General features: G+C 40.5%; 1 non-coding gene across 1 annotated transcript; it reads right to left on the bottom strand.

Annotated features, from left to right (window-relative positions):
• Positions 1–5,973: 5,973 nt before the first annotated feature.
• LOC148092497 (U6 spliceosomal RNA) lies at positions 5,974–6,080 on the bottom strand. Its single transcript, XR_015715139.1, has one exon. It is a non-coding gene; the product is annotated as a U6 spliceosomal RNA (small nuclear RNA).
• Between the last annotated feature and the right edge of the window lie 1,543 nt (positions 6,081–7,623).

Raw genomic sequence — 7,623 nt, 5'->3', positions numbered from 1 at the left:
TGCTAACCCATTCAGATGACTCTGCATCTGGGAAGTGACCTGAGACTGGTACCAGGCATGGGTTAGGTTCCCAATCCCAACACCATCTCTCAGTTTACCAGAGAGAAAGAAAAAGTGTTGATGAGCCAAGGAGATGTGGAATAATGAGGAGAGGGTGGTCTATCACTTAATCATAGCCTAGAAGTATAACTTACACAATAACTATATTATTAGAACTGGGAGGATTCTTACAAATTCAAGTTCAACTTCTTTCATTTCCTTGGCAGGAATCTGGGCCAAAGAGTTGCAGAAAATGGGCAAAGATTATACAACTAGTTGGTGGCAAATTCAGTACTGGGAACCCAAGACATAGATCTCCCAATGTTTGCTCTAGTTTAGTACCCACAAAAGGGTGGGCATTTCTGTGACAAGCAAAATCCAATTCTAGAAGACATGTCTCAAGGTCACCCTCATTCTTGTGTGCTTAAAGCAAGATGATGGGATCTTTGGCCTATGAATGTTTGTTTGGGAAACTCGTTGATGTTCTTTTACAGGTAAGGTTTCAAGCTAATATATATTTGTTAATTTCTGTTTTTAAACCCCTATGGACTGTATCTAGATTATATTGCTCCCACATGATTTGGCACAGGTGAGATTCTCTTTTCAGAGAAGATTGGTAGATAGGAATTAAAAAGCATTGGTAGAAGAGAACAGGGAACTTATACAATAACTTCCTATCCAAAACCTTCTTGGTCTAAGAATTTCTCTTAGACTCAACTGGAGAGAGGGGTGGATGGGAGGAAAGGGGATTTTTATCTTCTTGGTAAAAGAAAGATTAAAACACTTTAGCTCTGCTCAATTTGATGAAATCTTGATTTTGCATAGTTTAAGTTTCTACAGGACTAAATATTTTCTTGTTCAAAATGACATTTATAGGTAATTTTTCCAATGGGTACATATATAGTTCACTAGTAAAAACTATTCTCAATTGCTATTTACTAAATGTTATTTTTTCTTTCTTTCTTTTTTTTTAAGAAAATGAACCCTTACGCTCCTCATAGCTAGTTCAGCAATAAGGTCCCCTTCATTCTGCAATTCTATTCATTATTTTGATTTGTCATTTTTGCAGTTGATTTCAGCAATATTTTATTCTATTTTGGTGGTGGGAAATTTTTTACCTGTTGTGTTTAAACATGGCATTGTTTGTTTTGAGAATCAATTTGATCATTTTGAATACTCTTACTAAATTTACTGGTCATCTCCATGGTTTAGTTACAGATCTGTGGATGGGGGAGAGTAGTATTATCTTTAGTGAATTATTTTGAGGAGGGCAGTAATGAAGGCCCACTTTAGGTTATTTCATTCCTGTGATCCATATTTGATTGTCAAACTAATATCATTTGAAGTTTTAATGATTGCATCTCAAGGCCTAAAGAAAAAATGTTTACTACATTGACACACAGCCTTTCGGAGAGCCACCCTCTGAGAGCCTGCTTGGCTGCTTTTAAAAAATCGATTGATAGCAAGATTCCATTTTAAGAGTTCACACCCACTTGACACTCTGTCCTTTACAAAACACAAAAGCTAGACATAAAGCAATTGTTTTGTGTAGAAGAGTTTTAGCGTTGCTTATTTGAAAGAGTTAAAAATACAAGCGATTGACTTCATATTTCCTTTTGGAGGACAGTTTGAGGATTTTTTCCCCTACAGAGCTTTGAGGCTGTATTTCATGCTAAAGTGCCCTGTTCCATTATGGACCAACACAGCTTCGGAGCTGTCCCTGCTTCTAAGTCACGGGCTCTCCTGGTGGCCAGGTGCCAGTTTTACCCTTGGACTCTCATGATCCTCAGAAATAAATCAACTTTCCAGTAAAATCCTGTGACTGCTCTGTTTTACATAAAAGTGTGCAGCCTGGGGATGTGATTAGCATTTTAGGTGGACAAAAAGGGAATGAAAACTACCATTACCACGGAGAAAGAATTCCCAGTGGAGCCATTGCTACAGAAATCAGGGGGCGGCTTGGGGATATCACCCTCACTCTTCCTACTGCCTCAAAAACATTATTTGTGTAGAGACAAAAAACATACAAATGGCTGGAAACTGTTCTAATCCATACGTGGCAAAGGTCAATACAATTCAAGTGCTGAGCAGGTCAGCTCCCTTAGGTCAATATTTCTTCCTTATGGCAAGAAAAGAAAAAAATGAACAAACTCCTACTACACATAACAACACAGATGAATCTCACAATGTTTGAAAATAAAAAAGAGGCTAGATACAAAATAATGTATACTTTATTATTCCGTTTGTATGGAGTTCAAAACCACACAAAAATTACTTCATTGTGTTAGCACTAAGTGTAATAGTTTGCCTTTGATGAGAAGGGAGAGGATTTTGATTAAAGGGAGCCATGAAGATGGCTCTGGTGCTAGGAAGTTCTGTTTCCTGACCTGGATGCTGGATACAGAGGCAAAATGTGTGTTCACTTTGTGATAATACATTAAGCCATAGAGCTGTGATATATGCGCTTTTTCCATAAAAATTATTTATTTCAATTTAAAAGTTTAAAAATAATATCCCCAATGGGAAAGAAAATTTTAAGAAATATTAGAGCCTTGGCTGGGTAGCTCAGTAGGTTAAAGCTTCATCCGATATGACAAGGTTGTGGGTTCGATCCCCAGTCAGGGCACATACAAGAATCAACCACTGAATGCATGAATGAGTGGAACAAGAAATCAATCTCCCTCTCTCTTTGTCTCCTTTCCTCTTTCTTGAAAATCAATAATTTTTTAAAAATTTAAAAAAGAAATATTAGAATAACATTTTGCCTTATTAAACCAATAGATATTATAGAGAAAAATAGAAAATTCAGATAGCTAGAGAAAAAAATTACACAAAACTCCAGGTAGGGCAGTGAAATTCTCATATGCTGCTACATACAGGGAGTGTTAACTGCTACTGCTGTCTTTGGGTAGCTGTTTGGCATTATCTATTAAAGTTAAAGATATGCATATTTGGTGACCCAGATTAACACCCCTGGGTATGTGGCCAACAGAAACATGTAAATGTGAGCATGAGGAAAACAGCAACTCTATTCATAAAAGCCCCAAACTGTAAACAAGCCAAGCTGTCCATCATAGTAGGATCCATAAAGTGTGGTATTTCCAGCCTTGGAATGCTATATGGTACTGAAAAATGAATGAACCACGGTACTCTCAGCAACATGCATGAAATTGAGAAACCTAATGTTAAGAGATAGACACCAAAGACGTAATGTCCTACGCTCCCATTCACTTAAAGTTAAAAATTCAGGACAAAACAGATCCTGAGACATTGAAACATGCAACAGAAGGACATAGCTCAGAGGGAAGGGGAGGAGGTTGGGAAGAGTTTAATCAAAGAACTTATATGCATGTATGCATAGCCCATGGACAAACGATAGTGTGGCGAAGGCTTGGGGTGGGAGCAAGAGCAGGGTGGAGGGGGCCAACGGTGGGGGGGAAAAAGGGAAACATCTGCAATACTTTCAACAATAAAGATTAAACCTATTTTTAAAAATTAGGAAAAGATATAGTATTTAGCTATATATACTTAGGTGGTGAAACTAAAGAAAAAAAGTGATTATCCTAAAAGTAAGAGCAGTGGCAGCCTCTTGGAGGGAGGGTGGGTTGTGATTGGGGAGGGGTGAATGGAGGGGTGAATGTTCTATTTCTTGACCTGAATGGTGGTTACGTAGGTGCCCACTTTATAAAAATTTATTAAATTATATTTTTATATATCATACACTCTTCTGAATGTAGGTTATAGTTTACACTAAAAAGGTTATAAAAAATCACATGAAACTCAATTATTCAGAGATAGCCATTAATCAACACGCTGATGTATATATTGCCAGATCTTCTTTAATGCAGCGTGTATATTTTGTCCACATTGCTTTGTAGCCTTTAATTTTTTTTTTCTTTAATGATATGACCTCCCAGAAGAATTCCTCTTTGCTTTTTTTTTTCCTTTTCCATTTAATTTTAACTAAGAGTAAATATCATACAAGCTTTATGTCCCTCTGGAAGCCTAAAGCCATAAAGTGGCTTTCAGGAAATTAGGCTGCTTTAACCTAAGCTACATTGATTCATAAACCAATCTGCAGGATTTTGCTATAGCTCATGGGAGACTTTCCTTCTCTGTTAATAATGCTGCTGCTTCAAAGGAAAAAAAAAAAAAAAAGCTTTTTTCCACCCCTTCAGAGTGCTGTCTTTTCAAAAGGAAAGGCCAGGCAATGAAGGAGAAAGGCTGGCTGGGGAGTGGTCAGGAGGCTTGAGGTGGGGGAGGGGGTCATCCTAAAACTTATTACAATAGGAGTCATGCTGAGCCCACGCTGAGCCTGGCCTAGGCAACATTATGGTCTGGGGTTTTGTTTTGTTTTTTAATATCAAAGTAGTTCCACCCCTTCTTCGTGCCCCTGGAGCAGTATGAGTGTTCCCCTCTGTGCCTGGAACACACTCTCCCTCCCCCTTGCCCTAACTCCAAGCAACCTCTACTGTTCTCCTTCACCCTTTCCATCATCTGGACTATTGCATGTCCAGGAACCCTTTTATGACCGTCCAAGCCTGGGTGGTGGCCCCACAAGAACTCCATGGCACCCTGGACTTACCACATCACAGCATCTGTCACCCTATTTTGAAATTGCCTATTTTCTTGTCCACACACACTCTGCTAATCCAAAAATTTCCTGCATGCAAGGGCAGTGTCTGTTTCATCATCGTAACTCCAGGCCCTAGTACACACTGCACTCAATAAATATAGCCATCGAATGAATGAAAAACAGCTGTGAAATGAGAAGGGCCATGGGGAGAGGGGTTGTGCTTTAAACTATGCTTTCCCAGCCCCCTTCACCTGTTGGGCACAAATGGCTCAAACAGTCCAGTCACACCAACACAGAAGGGCACAAAATTCTAAAATCCGCAAGTGCTTCGTTTCAAATACTAACAGCAGTAGTTTGCATTTGTATAATGTTTCACTTTGTTAAGCAGTTTCACATATTATCTTGTATAATTCTAACAACAAATCCTCCAAGGCGAACTGGGAAGCTATCGATATCCTCATTTTGCAGATTGGACAACTTCTGAGAGATCTTAATTAACTGGCCCCACATTATATGATCAGTTTTTAGTCTAAGCGAGGAACTAGTGTCCCTTTAGTGAAAGAAGTGGAGACACATTCAGTGTATACTATATACAGATATATTTTCAGAGACTAGAAACATAAAATAAATATGTGATACCATTTAGATTTTTAAAAATGTTTTGTAGATATTTTCTTTTTTTAAAGCATTTATTTTTTAGCTTTACTTTTCATCACAAACTAGTACATGTTTACTGTAGAAAATTTGAAAAGCACAAATAAAATCAAAATAGCTTGTAATCACATTAAATAGAGCTACCTATTGTTGCACCATTTTAATAACTCCAACTATATATTAAGTTTCGAGCTCTTATAGAGTGAAAACTCCCCTCCCACACTATTTTTTTCATTTTTCCATTTTCTTCTTTTTTAAAAAAAAATGCATCTTTATTGATTTCAGAGAGAGGAAGAGAGAGGGAGAGAGAGACAGAAACATCAATGATGAGAGAGTCATTGATCGGCTGCCTCCTGCAAGCCCCCAACTGGGAATCGAGCCTGCAGCCCGGGCATGTGCCCTGACCGGGAATCGAACCCCGATCTCCTGGATCTTAGGTCGATGCTCAACAGCTGAGCCACACCCAGCCAGGCTCTTCTCTATTCTTTATCTCTAAAATTTTCTTAGCTATTCTTGGTCATTTGCTCTTTTATTCCAATTTTAGAATTAGGTTTCACTAAAACTCTGTTGGGATTGTTATTGATTTTGCATGAATTATTATAGATTAATTTAAGTAAAATTTAAAGTTTCACTATATTGATCCCTCTCTTTCATCAACAAAGTCTAATTCACCATTAATTTATGCCTATTTTAATGTCTCTTTTAAAACTATGGAACGCTTCAGGAGCTTGTGTGTCATCTTTGTGCAAGGGCTGCGATAATCTTCTATGCGTTGTTCCAATTTTAGTACATGTGCTGCTGAAGCCAGCACTCAGAAGGTATTTCTTACTGTTGGAGTCTATCAGGAAGGAAAGGTAAGTGGTCTCATGTTCTCTCTGCTCTTTATGAGACAGAAGCCAAGAAAGACATTAATCTGGACTAATTGTATCTATCAAAAGGGTTTAGTTGTAAAACTGACAGTAGGGAAAATGGCCTGGCTTTTGCCATCTTGCCCCTTCTATTATCTAAGCAGAAGCTCTTTTTCTGTTGATGGTCTTGACAGAAGAAATGCAGCAGGACAGCTTTGGCCAGTGTGTCTCAGTGGTTAGAGCATCAGCCTGCACACCGAAGGGTCATGGGTTCACCCCCCACCAGTCGATGCATCTCTCTCATCAATGTTTCTCTCTCTCCCCCGCTCTCCCTCCTACTCTCTCTGAAAAGGAATGGAAAAATATCCTCAGGTGAGGATTAATAAAAAAGAAAGAAAGAAATGCAGTAGGACAAAAGGGTTGGGAGGACAGGGAATGGGAGAGAGGAGACATGGTGAGGCCTGCTGATGAGGAGGGCTGGGGAGGAAGGATGTGCTGCTTGGGCAGGTGAAATGGGTGGAGAGCAGTGGGGAGGAGTGAAGGGAATGACCTCAAGTTTGGATTCTCTGAGTTTGGCTGCTCTAGAAAACCTGCAGCATGGCTTAGGAGCTTGTTAGAAATTCAGGTCCTGGCCCAACTCAGACCTACCCAATCAGAGTCTGCATTTTCATCAGATCCCTGGGTGATTCTTATGCACATCAAAGTTCCAGAAGCTCTTAGTTGCTCCCAACCAGCCTGAGCCAGTCCTGATCCTGTCATCAGCCTTAGACCTATTAATAGATGAAACTGGTTTAGTTGCCTAGAGACCTGAAAATCTGGTTCCCCCTGGAGGCTGGTCTCAGAGTTCTCTTACCACTTTGGCCAAAGCCTTGCGACTTCAGTCAGCCTCAGTTTCTCTGTTAAGCACTTCAGTTCTCTGCGGGGGTTAGATCCTCGTCATGAACCCCAGCTTCCTCAGCTCGGGGCCTGGTGCTCAGCCAAACTCTTGCTCCCCCCTTCCCTTGGGAAGTATGATGGGATTTCCTACTCACTTCTCAGCTTCTGGCTGGGGGCCTGCTATGACTGAACAGGTCACCTGGAACCATGCCTGATTCTGAGTATTGTCACCTGGACTTCTTCCAGAACTGTGTTCTGCTGGCAGATAAGACTCACTCAGATATCCAAATAGCCTGGCCCAATTGGAGTTAGTTTTGCCCTTTGACCACTGCACGCTGGCCTGCCTGGCTGCCTCCTAGGATGGGTCAGCTTCTGAACAAAGGCTCTGTCCCCTCTGGATCTTGGTTTCTTGCCCTTTCCATGGTGTGTGCTGATGTGGTTCCAGTCCATCCTGTACCCAAATGTCTCCTACAGAAAAGGAGGAGGCCAGCAGAGACAGGGCGGCAGGCCTCAGACCCTTCTCTCCCTTAACATCTATGACCCCAGGACTCCTCGGGCCTGCTGCGGTGTGGGCCTTGAAATTCCAAACGCTGCCCTCGGAGCCCTTATGTAAAAGGGATTCTAAAAGTC

This window comes from Miniopterus natalensis, chromosome 9 (assembly GCF_054644295.1).
Source record: "Miniopterus natalensis isolate mMinNat1 chromosome 9, mMinNat1.hap1, whole genome shotgun sequence".
NCBI lineage: Eukaryota > Metazoa > Chordata > Mammalia > Chiroptera > Miniopteridae > Miniopterus > Miniopterus natalensis.
The sequence above is the reverse complement of the archived record's forward strand: the minus strand, read 5'-3'. Positions and strand labels throughout refer to the sequence as shown.